General features: G+C 36.4%; 1 pseudogene; it reads left to right on the top strand.

Annotated features, from left to right (window-relative positions):
- Window positions 1-662: 662 nt before the first annotated feature.
- LOC127683776 (low molecular weight phosphotyrosine protein phosphatase-like) lies at window positions 663-2,231 on the top strand (annotated as a pseudogene).
- Window positions 2,232-16,619: the final 14,388 nt, after the last annotated feature.

Here is a 16,619-nt window from a genome sequence, read left to right as displayed (position 1 = left end):
CCACCAGTCCAAGGATGGTACCATCCCCAATGGCTAGGCTTTCCCCATCAATGATGAATTTAAAAAAAATGGCTTACAGGGTGCTTCCACAATGCTCCCCAAAACTCATGGTTAGGTCTCTCACACCAATACTCCACTAACTTGTCTTAGTTATGCTTTCTATTGCTGCAAGAAAACACTAGGACCAAAAAGCTAGCAAGTTGGGAAGAAAGGGTTTATTTGACTTACTCTTCACCACAGAATGAAGTCAAAACAGGACCTGAAACAGGACAGGAACATAGAGGCAAGGACTAATGCAGAAAATATGGAGGGGTATTGTTTGTTCCTCATTGGTTGCTCCGTCTGCTTCCTTATAGAATCAGCTGCACCAGACTACAGATGACCCCACCTCCAATGGTCTGGGCCCTCCCCCATCTATCTCTAATGAAAGAAAATGCCTTATAGGCTTGCCTACAACCTGATCTTCTGAAGGCATTTCCTTAATTGAGATTCCCTCCTCTCAGATGACTTTATGTTGTGTCAAGTTAACAAAACAATCCAGACCAGCTGGCCTGTTCCCATGCTTTTGATTTAGACTTACATTAATGTTTCAGAAATTGTTTATGGGCTGTAAATCTGAAGCACTGAATATTTCTTTTAAAGATTAGTGAACAACTGAAAGCATGGTGCCTAGACCAGCCAAGGTGATAAATAAGACCCATCTTTAAAAAAAATTGAAAAAGTCAATATGTGTTGTTTCCTAAATTATCAACAATGACAGCTAAGAACCTAAGCCAAATAGGCGACAAACAGTATGTCTGAATAAAACATAAAATACTAGATGATCAATTATTTGAAACCATCTTGCTTTAATTAATTTGGTTTATTGCTACTGTATTCTGAAAAGTCTTAATCTATTTTCATACACTATAAAATACAGTGACCATTACAATCCTGTCAACAAATTCAGCAGTAACAATCCATCTACAAATTTTAACGTTAAATTACACAGTTTTAAGTATCTTTAATTATAAAATAAAATTAAAAAAAAAACTACCGAAAGAGAAGTTTTAGGTGTTAATCATTTACAACAGGATACTTTATTTTCTACCGCATACATACAATAAATGTGGCAAGTAATGCATTACTTTATAACAGTTCTTATTTTTGTGGTAGAACACAACAGCTACTGAATTTTTATTTTTCAAAAATAAGCATATTTACTGAGAGTGTTGAGGCAGACCTGTATTCCTAGCACTTGGTAGGTAGAGGCAATAAGTTTGAGGTCTACTCACTAGGCTCCATAGTGAGTTTGAGCCTGGACTTTATTGAGTCTGACTCTCAAGAAACAAACATTCTAACAACATATTATCATTAGTTATAGTTACCATATTGAATAAAGGTAAAAAATCATATAGAGACTTGGAAAAATACAAATACACCTACTTGTAGTTTTATATTTTGAGTGCAGCTACAGTCACATCAGTAAATTATCTCAGAATCCTACTGGACAAGTCTCACGTATGTTTTCTGCTTGATTTTGTTTTGCAAGAGTCTTTCACTGTGTTACTCAGGCATGATCTGAATGTGATTCTCCTTCCTCAGCTTCTGGACTGATGCCTACTACTTTTGAACTATGGGAATTTGAATTTGTTTTGAGAGATTCCACAAACATATAATTCAAAGAATTTATGGGCATTATTTCTGTATTGCAGAGTTCAATCTCAAGCAAAATTAATAAAATGTACACATTCTAAAATAATGAGAATGGTACACTGAAAGATAGCAGAGGTTGGTTCCAACTCAGTGTGCTTCACATGCCTTGATAACATTTGTCAGTCACCCATTCCTGAAACAGTTTTCAGAAAATTGGTAACTGAAGAAAATGTTTCAGATAGTTAGACAGTATGACTACATTCACCTATGAAGTGGGAGAGCTTCTGACTGTCTAGATCAAAGCTGCATGCCAAGAAACCATCCCCATGAATCATGGTACATAACAGATTATAAGAAAAATCTTTGCCATATTTGATTATATACTATGTATGGATGAAATCATTATGAGAAATTCACATAGAAAAGTAATGTAGTTAAAAACTGCAAAGCTAAAATTGAGCTACTTTGGAGTTATGATCTAAAGAATTAAGTCATTATTGAAGTTCCTTCCCTGTTATGGCAATGACTCTAATTATGAGCTGGTATACCAGCTATGCCTTAGGTACTGCAAGGAGTTCCTGGAGAAGACTCACTAGCTTGTCCTGTACTCCAGCAGTCAGCAATTCACTTCATCAGTACCATGTCCAAGGTCAGCAGCATTCTCTAGTGCCATGCCCTACTTGTCTTTCCAACTGACTTTCTCTATATCTTTAAAATGGCTGTAAGTGGAATTTAGGTACATATTCAGAAGGATAAAAATATTTGAGTAAGACAGTTTAAGTGTGAGTAAGCATTATTGAATTAATTGATCCTTTCACCTTGTCCTAATTACAAAACAGTAGAACAATACAGTGGATAGCTATATTTGATGATTCTCCATATTTATTTCCATAGTGGCTATGCTAATTTCTATTCCAAAGAAGAATGTACAAGTGTTTCCTTTTCTCCACATCCTGGTCAATGATTACTTTTTATACTTTTGTGGTGGTATTTTACTGTGGTTTTAATTTAAATTCCCTGGATGATTAGCAAAGTTGGAATTTCTTATGCCTAAATTCTTATACCTGCTGGTAATTTTTATTTCTTCTTTAGAGCAATGTGTATACACGTCCTTTATCCATTTTAAAATTAGATTACTGCATTCTTGAATTTCTGATCTATATTTGACAATGTTTATTTCTAAGATGTTTATAGTTTATATTGTGTGTTCCCACACTATAGGCTTTTGTCTTCTCTGAAGTTGTTTGCTTTATGTTACTGGAAGAAGCCTTCTGGATATGTAAAGTCCCAATTGTTTAATTTTGGCTTTTATTGCCCAAGCCATTGTGTCATATCCAAAAATTGTTACCCAGACTTGTACTTTGAAGCTTCATTATCATTTTCCAAAAGAAACCTTCCAGAAGATTCATAATTTCATATCTTATGTTTATGCCTAGTTGTGATTAAGGGAATTTGAATATATGCTGTGAGATGAGGAGCGAATTTCCTTCTTCTGTATATGAATATCTAGGCTTCCCAGGACTTTTTTTTTTGACTAAAGAGACCATCATTTCCTCATGTGCCTTCATGGCACCTTTGTCAAAAAATTAACATGCTCCAACTGTGTAGACTAATTGCTGGATTCTCTCTGAATATGTCTTTTTATACAGTCCCATTCTGTTTTGATTATGGTTGCTATATATTAAATATTGAAATCATTTTAGATGATCCTCTCCAATGTGCTTATTTTGAGATAAAACTTCACCTCTCTCAATTGGTGGTTCTGAGGAGTTATAACTTGCACTATAGCTGTATTCTGCTTATTTGAAGCATAATTGCAGGCACATCTATGTTCTCAACTTCCCAGAACAAGAAAGCATTGCTTTCCTATCCTGAAATACACATTGTCTGAGGTTCCAGGCACACAATGAGCAGTCTTTACTCCGGATCACACCTCACTAAGGAAAATATCATAAGAGTAGCTCTAGCACCAAGGGACTGCTGGCTGACTTTATGAAAATGGTGAAATATAAGTTCAAAGCAACCCTGCAAATACATACTATATTACAAAATATATGCTGCTACAGAGCAGATACTATGCAGTGTTGGCATAATTCCATTACCTATAGTGTTGGCAGTATTATTTTTTTCACATATTTTTTACTGAATATTTTTTCATTTACATTTCAAGTGTTATACCATTTCCAATTTTCCACCCTCCCAGAAAACCCCCAATCCATCCTCCAACCCCCTGACTCCAAGAATATGCCCCTCCATTCAACCTACTCCCACCTATCCCCCCTCAATTTCCCCACTCTGGGGCATTTATCACGTCTTCATAGGACCAAGGATGTCTCCTCCCACTGATGCCTGACAAGGCATCACTTGACTGGAACCATGTGTAACCCTTGGTTGATGGCTTAGTCCCTGGGAGCCCTGGGGTGTCTGGTTGGCCTACATCATCATTCTTCCCATGGGGCTACAAATGCCTTTAGCATCTCCAACAACACTACCATTTGTTAAAAATGCTGTCTTTTCCCCACTGAATGTTTTTAGCTAATTTGACAAATATAAATTGACCTTACAAGTGTGGGTTCATTTCTGGGTTTTCAATTCTATTCCAGTTATCTTCCTGCCTGTCTCTATACCAATACCATACCATTTTATTATTGCTCTGTAGTAGAGTTTAGGGTCAGGGATGGTGATTACCCCCGGAGAACTTTTGTTATGTTTTTTTCTGTCATGGATATTTTTGCTATTTTAAATTAATTTGCAGATTGCTCTTTCTATTTCTATGAAGAATTGATTTGGAATTTTGATGCAGATTGCTTTCAGCCATTTTTACTATATTAATCCTGCCAATCCATGAGCATGGGAGATCTTTCCATCTTATGAGATCTTCGATTTATTTCTTCAGAGGCTTGAAATTCTTGTTATATAGATCTTTCCCTTGCTTGGTTAGAGTCACACCAAGGTATACAATATTATTTCTGAGTATTGTGAAGTGTGTCATTTTCCTAATTTCTTACTCAGCTTGTTTATCATTTGAGTAGAAGAAGGCTACTTATCTGTTTGAGCCACTTGCTGAAGTTGTTTATCAGCTTTAGGAGTTCTCTGGTAGAATTTTTGGGGTCACTTGAATATATGATCATATCACCTGCAAATAGTAATAATTTTGACTTCTTCCTTTCCAAACTGTACACCTTTGATTTTCTTTTGTTGTCTAATTTCTCTGGCTAGGACATCAAGTACTATGTTGAATAGATAAGGAGAGAGAGGGCAACCTTGTCTGGTGCCTGAGGTGAAAATTCTTTGTTTAATTCAGTACTCCATTTTTTAATAGGGTTAATTGGGTCTCTGGAGTCTAACTTCTCAATTTCATTGTATATATTGGATATTAGCCCTCTGTGGAATGTAGGGTAGGTTAAGATATTTTTGTAATTTGTTGGTTTCCATTTTGTCCTATACACAGTGTCCTTTGCCTTACAGAAAATTTGTAATTTTATCAGGTCCCATTGTCAATTATTGATCTTAGAGCATAAGATATTGGTGTTCAGTTTAGGAAATGTTCACCTGTGCCCATGTGATCAAGGCTGCTCTCCAGTTTCTTTTCTATTAGTTTCAGTGTGTCTGATTTTATGTGGAGGTGATCCACTTGGACTTGAGCTTAGTACAAGGAGATTAAAATGTATCAATTTGAATTCTTCTGCCTGCTAGCCACCAGTTGAACCAGCACCAATTGCTGATAAGGCTATCTTTTTTCCACTGGATGATTTTAACTCCTTTGTCAAAGATCAACTGACTGTAAGTGTGTGGGTTCATTTTTGGGCCTTCCATTCTATTCCAATGATCTACCTGCCTGTCACTGTACCAATACCATGCAGTTTTTAACGCCATTGTTCAATAATACTGCTGGAGGTCGAGGATACTGATTCCTCTAGAACTTCTTTTACTTTTGAGAACAGTTTTTACTCTCCTGTTTTTGTGTGTGTGTGTGTGGGGGGGGGGATATTACAGATAAATTTGAGAATTGTTCTTTCTAACTCTATGAAGAATTGATTGGAATTTTGATGGGGATTGGTTTAAATCTATAGAATGCTTTTGACAAGATGGCCAATTTTACAATATTTATCCTGCCAATCCATGAGCATGGGATCTTTACATCTTTTGAGGTCTTCTTCTATTTCTTTCTTCAGAACCTTGAAATTCTTGTCATACACATCTTTCCCTTACTTGGTTAGAGTCACACCAAGATAATTTATATTGTTTATGACTATTGTGTATGGTGTTTTCTCCCTAATTTCTTTTTTTAAAATATTTTTCTTTTCTATTTTTTTCTTTTTTATTCAATATATTTTATTTACATTTTAAATGATTTCCCCTTTTCAACCCCCCACTCCCCGAAAGTCCCATAAGCCCCCTTCCCTCCCCCTGTTCTTCCACCCACCCCTTACCACTTCCCTGTTCTGGTTTTGTCCTATACTGAGTCTTTCCAGAACAAGGGGCCACTCCTCCGTTCTTGTAACTCATTTGATGTGTGGATTATGTTTGGGGTATTCCAGTTTTCTAGGTTAATATCCACTTATTAGTGAGTGCATACGATGATTGATCTTTTGAGACTGGGTTACCTCACTTAATATGATGATCTCCAGCTCCATCCATTTGCCAAAGAATTTCATGAATTCATTGTTTCTAATGGCTGAATTGTACTCCATTGTGTAAATATACCACATTTTTTTGTATCCATTCCTCTGTTGAAGGACATCTAGGTTCTTTCCAGCTTCTGGCTACTACAAATAGGGCTGCTATGAACATAGTGGGGCATGTGTCCTTATTACCTGCTGGGGAATCCTCTGGGTATATGCCCAGGAGTGGTATAGCAGGATCTTCCGGAAGTGAGGTGCCCAGTTTTCTGAGGAACTGCCAGACTGATTTCCAGAGTGGTTGTACCAATTTGCAACCCCACCAGCAGTGGAGGAGTGTTCCTCTTTCTCCACATCCTCTCCAACACCTGCTGTCTCCTGAATTTTTAATCTTAGCCATTCTGACTGGTGTAAGGTGAAATCTCAGGGTTGTTTTGATTTGCATTTCCCTAATGACTAATGAAGTTAAGCATTTTTTAAGATGCTTCTCTACCATCCAAAGTTCTTCAGGTGAAAATTCTTTGTTTAACTCTGTACCCCATTTTTAATAGGGTTATTTGGATTTCTGGAGTCAAACTTCTTGAGTTCTTTATATATATTGGATATTAGCCCTCTATCTGATGTAGGGTTGGTGAAGAACTTTCCCCAATTTGTTGGTTGCCAATTTGTCCTTTTGATGGTGTCCTTTGTCTTACAGAAACTTTGTAATTTTATGAGGTCCCATTTGTCAATTCTTGATCTTAGAGCATACGCTATTAGTGATCTGTTCATAAACTTTCCCCCTGTACCGGTGTCTGGCTTTATGTGGTCCTTGATCCATTTGGAGTGGAGTTTAGTACAAGGAGACAAGGATGGATCAATTTGCATTCTTCTGCATGCTGAACTCCAGTTGACCCAGCACCATTTGTTGAAAAGGCTATATTTTTTCCATTGGATGTTTTCAGCCCCTTTGTAGAGCATCAAGTGGCTACAGGTGTGTGGGTTCATTTCTGGATCTTCAATCTTGTTCCATTGATCCGCCTGCCTGTCACTGTACCAATACCATGCAGTTTTTTTTTAACACTATTGCTCTGTAGTATTGCTTGAAGTCAGGGATTCCCCCAGAATTTCTTTTGTTGTTGAGAATAGTTTTTTGTTATTCCAGATGAATTTGAGAATTGCATTTTATAAATCTGTGAAGAACTGAGTTGGGATTTTGATAGGATTGTGTTAAATCTGTAGATTGCTTTTGGCAAGATGGCCATTTTAACTATATTAATCCTGCCAATGTACAAGCATGGCATATTTTTCCATTTTCTGAGGTCTTCTTCGATTTCCTTCTTCAGAGACCTGAAGTTCTTGTAATATAGATCTTTCACTTGTTTGGTTAGAGTCACACCAAGATACTTTATACTGTTTTTTAGCTATTGTGAAGGGTGTCATTTCCCTAACTTCTTTCTCAGCCTGCTTATCCTTTGAGTATAGGAAGGCAGCTGATTTGCTTGAGTTGATTTTATAACCAGCCACTTTGCTGAAGTTGTTTATCAGCTGTAGGAGTTCTCTGGTGGAGGTTTTTGGGTCACTTAAGTAGACTATCATGTCATCTGCAAATAGTGATAATTTGACTTCTTCCTTTCCAACTTGTATCCCCTTGACCTCCGTATGTTGTCTAATTGCTCTAGCTAGAACTTCAAGTACTATATTGAAAAGATATGGAGAGAGATGGCAGCCTTGTCTAGTCCCTGATTTTAGTGGGAATGCTTCAAGTTATCTCTGTTTAGTTTGATGTTGGCTACTGGTTTGCTGCATATTGCTTTAACGATGTTTAGGTATGGGCCTTGATTTCATCTTTCTTCCAAGACTTTTAGCATGAAGGGATACTGATTTTTGAGTTTTTTCTTTGAGTTTGTTTATGTAGTGGATTGCATTGATGAATTTCCTTATATTGAACCATCCCTGCATCCCTGGGATAAAGCCTACTTGATCATGGTGGATGATTGTTTTGATGTGTTCTTGGACTTGTTTGGCAAGATTTTTATTAAGTATTTTGGCATCAATATTCATATGGTAAATTGGCCTGAAGTTCTCTTTCTTTGTTGGATCTTTTTATGGTTTTAATTGTGGTTTCATAGAACGAGTAGGGGAGACTTCCTTCCGTTTCTATTTTGTGAAAGAGTATTGGTGTTAGGTCTTCTATGAAGGTGTGATAGAATTTTGCACTGAAGCCATCTGGTCCTGTGTTTTTTTTGGCTGAGAGACTTTCTATGACTCTTTTTATTTCTTCAGGTGTTATGGGACTGTTTAGATGATCTATTTCATCCTGATTTAGTTTTGGTGTCGGATATCTGTCTAGGAAACTGTCCATTTCCTCCAGATTCTCCAGTTGTGTTGAGTATAAGCTTTTGTAGTAGGATCTAATTTTTTTTTTTGAATTTCCTCAGTTTCTGTTGTTATATCTCGCTTTTCATTTCTAAGTTTGTTAACCTGTATACTGTCTCTGTGCCCTTTGATTAGTCTGGCTAAGAGTTTATCTATCTTGTTGATTTTCTCAAAGGACCAGCTCCTGGTTTTGTTGATTCTTTGTATGGTTCTCTTTGTTTCTACTTGATTGATTTCAGCCCTGAGTTTGATGATTTCCTGCCTTCTACTCCTTCTATCTTCTTTTTGTTTGAGGGCTTTCAGGTGTGTCGTTAAGCTTTTAGTGTATGCTCTCTCCATTTTCTTTTTAGAGGCAGTCAGGGCTATGAGTTTTCCTCTTAGCACTGCTTTCATTGTGTCTCATAGATTTGGGTATGTTGTGTCTTCATTTTCATTAAATTCTAAAAAGCCTTTAATTTCTTTCTTTATTTCTTCCTCGACCAAGGTATCATTGAGTAGAATATTGTTCAGTTTCCACGTGTATGTGTGTTTTCTCTTGTTTTTTTTTTTTTCCTATTGAAGATCACTTTTACTCCATATTGATCTGATAGGAGGCATGGGATTATTTTGATCTTCTTACATTTGTTGAGGTCTGTCTTGTGACCAATTATGTGATCCATTATGGAGAAGGTACCATGAGGTGCTGAGAAAAAGGTATATTCTTTTGCTTTAGGATAAAATGTTCTCTGTCTCTCTGTCTCTCTGTCTCTCTGTCTCTCTGTCTCTCTGTCTCTCTCTTTATATATATGTGTATATATATATATATATTTAACATATAGATAGATAGATATATTTAACATATATATATATATGTGTGTGTGTGTGTGTGTGTGTGTGTGTGTGTGTGTGTGTGTAGATAGATATATTTAACTTTAAATGCCATATTGAATGAATATGGAGAGAGAGAGTCAGTCTTGTCTACTCCCTGATTTTAGTAGGATTGTTTCAAGTTTTTCTCCATTTAGTTTGATATAGTCTACTGGTGTGCTGCATAGTGCCTTTACTATGTTTAGGTATGGGCCTTATATTCCTCTTCTTTCCAAGACTTTTAACTTGAAAGGATGCTGAATTTTTTCAAATGCTTTTTCAGCATTTAATGAAATGACCATGTAGTTTTTTCCTTTCAGTTTGTTTATGTAGTGGGTTACATTGATGCATTTCCATATATTGAACTATCCCCGCATCTGTGTAATGAAGCGTACTTGATCATGGTGAATGATAGTTTTTATGTGTTCTTGGATTCAGTTGGCACAAATTTTATTGAGTATTTTTGCATTGATATTCATAAGGAAAATTAGTCTGAAATTCTCATTCTTTGTTGGATCTTTGTGTGGTTTTGGCTTCAGCAAAATTGCGGCTTCATAGAACAAGTTGGGTAGTGTTCCTTCTGTTTCTATTTCATGGAGTCATTTGAAGAGAATTAGTGTTAGGTCTTCTTTGAAGTTCTGATAGAGTTCGGCACTAACACCATCTGGTTTTGTGCTTTTCTTGGTTGGGAGACTTTTAATGATTGCTTCTGTTTCTTTAGTGGTTATGGGACTATTTAGATAGGCTATCTGATCCTGATTTAACTTTGGTATTTAGTATCTGTCTAGGAAATTTTCCATTTCATCCAGATTTTCCAGTTGTGTTGAATATAGCATTTTATAGTAGGATCTGATGAATTTTTAATTTCCTCAGTTTCTATTGTTATATCTTTAATTTCTTTCTTTATTTCTTCCTTGTTCAAGCTATCATTGTGTAGAGCATTGTTCAAAGTCCATGTGTATGTGTGGTTTTGTTTGTTTTTGTTTGAACTTAAGACCAGCCTTAAGTCATGGTGATCTGATAGGAAGCATGGAATTATTTCAATATTACTGTATCTGTTGAGGACTTTTGTGACCAATTATTTGGTCAGTTTTGGAGAAGGTACCAGGAGGTGCTGGTAAACAGGTATGTTCTTTTACATTAGGATGGAATGTTCTATAAATATCTGTTAGATCCATATGGGCCATGACTTCAGTTAGTTTCACTGCATCTCTGTTTAGTTTCTGTTTCCATGATTTGTCCATTTCTGTGAGTGGGGTGTTGAAGTCCCCCACTATGATTGTGTGAGTGCAATGTGTCTTTGAGCTTTAGTAAAGTTTTTTTTTTAAATGAATATGGGTGCCCTTGCATTTGGAACATAGTTGTTCAGAATTGAGCAGGCTGAGAGTTAATCTTGGTAGATTTTACCTTTCACCAGTATGAAGTGTTCCTCCTTATCTTTTTTTTGGACAACTTTTGATTGAAAGTTGATTTTATCCAATATAAGAATGGCCTCTATAGCTTGTTTCGTGGGACCATGTGCTTGGAAAATTATTTTCCACCCTTTGACTCTTATATAGTGACTGTCTTTGTCACTGAGGTGGGTTTCTTATATGCAGCAAATGTTGGGTCCTACTTGTGTATCCAGTCTGTTAGTCTATATCTTTTTATTGGGTAATTGAGACCATTGATGTTACCTGCTATTAAGGAAAAGTGACAGTTACTTCCTGTTATTTTCTTTGTTAAAGGTAGAATTCTGTTTGTGTGGCTATCTTCTTTTGGGTTTGTTGAAAGATTATTAGATTCTTGCTTTTTCTAGGGTATAGCTTCCCTCCTTGTGTTGGTATTTTCCACTTATTATCCTTTGAAGAGCTGGGTTTGTGAAAAGATATTGTGTAAATTTGGTTTTGCCATGGAGTGTTTTCTTTTCTCTGTCTATGTTAATTGAGAGTTTTGCTGGGTATAGTAGCCTCAGCTGACATTTATGTTCTTTTAGGGTCTGTGTGACATCTGTCCAGGATCTTCTAGCTTTCATAGTTCTGGTGAGAAATCTGGTGAAATTGTGCCTTTATATGTTACTTGGCTTTTTTCCCTTACTGCTTTTAATATTCTTTCTTTGATTAGCTCATTTGGTCTTTTGATTATGATGTGACAGGAATAATTTCTGTTCTGGCCCAGTCTGCTTGGAGTTCTGTAGGTTTCTTGTATGTTAATGGGCATCTCTTTCTTTAGGTTAGTGAAGTTTTCTTCTATAATTTTGTTGAAGATAGTTTAAAATCACCACTCTCTTCTGTACCTATTATCCTTAGGTTTGGTCTTCTCATTGTGTCCTGGATTTCCTGGATTTTCGGGGTCAGGAGCTTTTTGCATTTTGCAGTTTTTGACTGTTGAGTCCATGCTTTCTATGTTTTCTGAGATTCTTTCTTCTGTCTCTTTTATTCTGCTGTTGATGCTTGCATCGTTGACTCCTAATTTCTTTCCAAGGTTTTTTATCTCCAGAGTTGTCTCCCTTTGTGAATTCTTCATTGTTTCTACTTCCATTTTTAGAACCTGGGTAGTTTTGTTCAGTTCCTTCACTTGTTTGTTTGTGTTTTTCTAAAATTCCTTAAGGGATTTTTGAATTTCTTCTTTGAGGACTTCTACCTATTGGCCCATGTTCTCCAGTGTTTCTTTAAGGAAGTTGTTTATGTTCTTCTTGAAGTCTTCTATCAGCATCATGTGACATGATTTTAAATCCAGCTCTTGCTTTTCTAGTGTGTTGGAGTATCCAGGATTTGCTGTTTTTGGAGAACTGGGTTTGGATGGTTCCATGTTGCCTTGGTTTCTGTTGGTTATGTTCTTGCATTTACCATTTGCCATCTAGTTATCTGTGATGTTAGCTTCTCTTTCTGTATCTGACTACATCTTATCTGTCCTGCAAGCCTGTGTATCTGTACTCATGGAATTTCTATTTTCTCTGTGCATACAGCACTCCTGGGAGACCAGCCCTCCTGTGCTCCCAGGCCTCTCTGTACTCCAAATGCCCTGAGGTTGACTGGCTCTCTAGGAAGTATCAGGAGATTCTGTCTTCATTGTGGCCTACCTGGCAAGTCTGTCTCAGTATAAAGGGCAGGGGATTGCAGAAGGGGCAGAAGGATAAGAAGGGATGGTAGTACTACTAACACAACAGCCAGTCATCTTAATATTAATGTGTACTAAGCACCATGTTGATTTTTGCATTTTCTATTTTTTAGCCTTAGCAGAACCCCAAGTTGGATAGATGTATTTTCCCTACTTTCCAGGTCCCTATCATAATTTACAAAGGATAGAGATTTAAACGGTGTTTGGGGCTATCTCCTATCACTACTGTGTGAGAAAGCCTAAACCCTTTACAAACCAGTGACACAAACAGGAACTCTAATGTAGGCAAGGGATGTTTACTTTCCATTTCAGTGAGGAATTCTTGACATATACCTTTATCTTTGACACATACCTAGGTGTACTATGTCATGTTTATAATGAACTACTGGAATGATGAATGACTCCATAAGTTACATTTTCAGAGATAAGTGATTATTCAATATGACCTCACAGAGTAAAAATATCACTGTTGGGTTTTCTCAATACTGTGGACATTCTTCCTCTTAGATAGTCAAATACTATAAGCCAATTCCTCACTTTAGGACTAGAGACATCTCAATGTTGTTTCTTTAAGGAAACACAGGGAAAAAATTAGCATTCCTAGGATTAGGTTCTCAGCCGTCCTCTATTATTCTAAGTCTTTGATCTTACTGGGTTTTTTGCTTCATTATGTAAAATAATGAAAATAATAGGTATAGATACGTGTTATAGACTATGCTATTCCCAAAGTGCTAGGTTCAGAGATGGAACATAGGCGGCAATTAGGGTTGGATTGGGTGGGCCGTAGAGGAAGGCATTGCCTCTCCCAATCTTCCTTGTAACACTACACAAGTATTTCTTAACATGTTGGTTGCAATACCTCTTGAGCTGAATAACAGATATTTACAATCAATAAAAATAGTAAAATTACAGTTTTGAGGTAGAGAAGAAACAATTTTATGATTGGGGGTGTCACTACAACCTGAAGAGCTGTAGTAAAGCGTCGTAGATTTAGGAAGGTTGAGAACCACTTTATTATATCATATCCAACCTGGAGAAAGCTGATTCAAGAAGCCATTGAGAAGGTAGGTCATCTGCAAGTGGGAAAACAACTTCACAGGAGTGCATGCATGGTAGCACCTTGATCTCAGACTTGAATCCTCTGGAATATACAGAGTTACATCAGCCATATAAGTCCAAAGTGACTACAATATATGCTTAAATATGTTAATTACTCAGCCTTAAAGTAAGTTAAATAAGATAATTCTAAAATGTTTAGTACATTTCCAAGTATATAATAAATGCTTTATACATAATTAAATTTTGTTATTATCGCATGTGGTAGGGGCATATATGCAATAATGTACATATTATAGTCATAAAACAGCTTCTAGAGGTGATTCTCTTTTCCTAACTTTATCTGGGTCCCAGAGATCAAGCTTAGAATTTCAGGCTGACCAATCAACAGCTATGATTTACTAAACCATCTTTGCCTACCTCTTGTTTTTTTGATACAACCTTTCTGTGTAGCTTAGTCTGATCTCCATTGCTTTAACACTACAAACCATGATTGTAGTCATGTATAACCACCCCATAGCATGTGTGACTCACACATAGTGTGAGTACACGGCCTTTTATCTGGAGATTTTACTAGAAGCATCTAGTGGACCATTTGTTACTGCTCTGTCCCATTTCCAAAGAAAAACAGAAACATAAACTACTTAGAAGCATATACATAGAAGTGTAAATGTCCCCAACAATTTCTTTTAGTTTTTAAAGTTGAAAACAATTTACTCAGAAATATCTTCTAGGAGGTGTATTAGTCACTTTGTACCGGCTGTAAGAAAGCACTGTGACCAAAAGCAACCTAAGAAAAAAGTGTTAATTTTAGCTTATGATTTCAAAGTGATAGAGTTCATCATAGTGGGAAAGGCATGGCATAGCAGCAGAAGCAGAGAGCTGACTGATCACATGTTAACCCCACATGGGAAGCAGAGACATGAAAGAAAAATTGGAACAGAGCTATAAATTCTCACAGCCCACTACCTGCCCCCCCAATGAAATTCTTCCTCCATCCAAACTATACCTTCTAAAGGTTCTGTAACCTCCCTTATGTGTGACATCCCTGGGGACCGAATATTTACATATATAAAGTTTTGTGTAGGACGTTCTTACTGATATAATGGCACATGATAGTTCTTTTAAGGATGGCAACTAAAATCTATTCTTAGTCTACAGAAGTTGATACAATGAACTGTCTTTATAAAAAATATCAGCATATATATACATATATATATACATATATACATACATATGTATATATGTATATATGTATATATATATTATAATACTCTAGTAATCTGATTGTTTATATGTTTGTCAAGCCTCTGATATATTTAGAACACACCCACTTACCTATTGATTTGGGCTTCTACTAGTCATCAGAAGCATTCAGAACATAGATGAAGGCTCTGTGTTATGGCAATGGGTGGGGCCTCAGGCCTTTGGTAAAGAGAGTTTGTGCTCACTAGTTTGCATGATTAAATAAAAATGCCTCCACTGTAACAAAAAAAAAAACCAGCAACATATGACTATGTGGGTATTAATGCTATGAAATTTTTCTTACTTACTTGGCACCATAAAGTACTTGTGCTACTAGGTAGCTGTATTTTCCTCTATCTTGGTCTTAAACCAAAGGAGTCTTAGCCATTGGTCATGTACCATATGTACATTTGCCAGCTCTATGACCCAAAGGTAAATCTTTTTATCAATTTCATTCACATTAATGAACTGACATGATTCAAAATGAAACAGAAGGTAGCAAAGCCAGAATTTATACTTTCATTTAGGTGTGACCTTTTTGAGAAGTGCTGTAGTAATTTCCACAGTGCCATATCTATTGATGAAATCTTTTGTTAGACGCTGTGGGAAAAACCTCTGAAAGGCAAGTCAGCTAAAATGATGAAGAATTACTCATTAATTACAATTTTGCAGATAATTAAAACAAGATATATATTAGAATTATAAAATTAGAATATGCTAGGGCACTATATACGATGAAATGGTGGTTTAAAACATATGCATATCTATAAAAGTAAACATGAACATAATCTTTCTATACATCTAATACGCATCATGTATTACATGTTTCTAATACATATATACATTTATATACTGATCAGCCTTTGCAGTAGACAACAGAGTTGATGTCTATTTTGAAGAAAATACAGTGAGATATTTATTATGTTTTAAAACTAGCAGTCTCTGGGGAGGAGAGATGCCTCAGTAAGTGTGACATGCTTTCTGTGAAAATGAGGACTCATGTTTAACTCTTTAGCACTCACACCAAAAACATCAGGGTGTGTTGGATATCTGTAATCTCAGTGCTTGAAAGAAAGAGAGCAGGCAGATGCCTGGAGTTCACCAACCCAGCCTAATCAGTGACCTCAAGGTTCAGTGAAAGGCATTATGTCAAACATAAGGTAGAAAGTAATTGAGGGACATGCCTGATATAAACCTCTTACCTTAGCACACATGTGTAAACACATGCAGAGGCATTCATATATATATGCACACACCTACACTAGCACTATGGATGAACCTTCTCACTGGTAGCTGATTAATACATATGTATCTTAAACCTGCTATAGGCCAGGAAATCTCTGAATTTGTGGATATATAGATAAATGAGGTAGATAGCCAAGATCAGGAAACCTGACATCAACCAAGGGGAAAGTTAAAGAAGAAAGCAATCAAGAGAAACAAGCCACTCTGTACTTATATTTAAGACCCCAAAGTTTTATTTACTTAGCATGGGGATAATGTTGTCAAAAAAGGGAAGCTCTAATAGCAAGTAGAGTCTAGCTTGAAAAGGCATCCTTTCCTCTGGTGAAGTAGGGGCTAAAGTTTCATAATTTCCCCTCAAACAGTAATATCAAATAAACAGAAACTGACTCTGAGCAAGGAAAATAAAAAGGACATGAGCTTCTCGAAAATGGATATTGTAGTGTCCTATTTTCTCTGTTTCCTACGTGCCCAATACACATGGCCTGTTTTTGGAACCAAACTGACACCTCATAA

Source organism: Apodemus sylvaticus, chromosome 4 (assembly GCF_947179515.1).
Source record: "Apodemus sylvaticus chromosome 4, mApoSyl1.1, whole genome shotgun sequence".
Taxonomy (NCBI): Eukaryota; Metazoa; Chordata; class Mammalia; order Rodentia; family Muridae; genus Apodemus; species Apodemus sylvaticus.
Note: the sequence above shows the minus strand (reverse complement) of the source record. Positions and strands in the feature narration are given on the sequence as shown.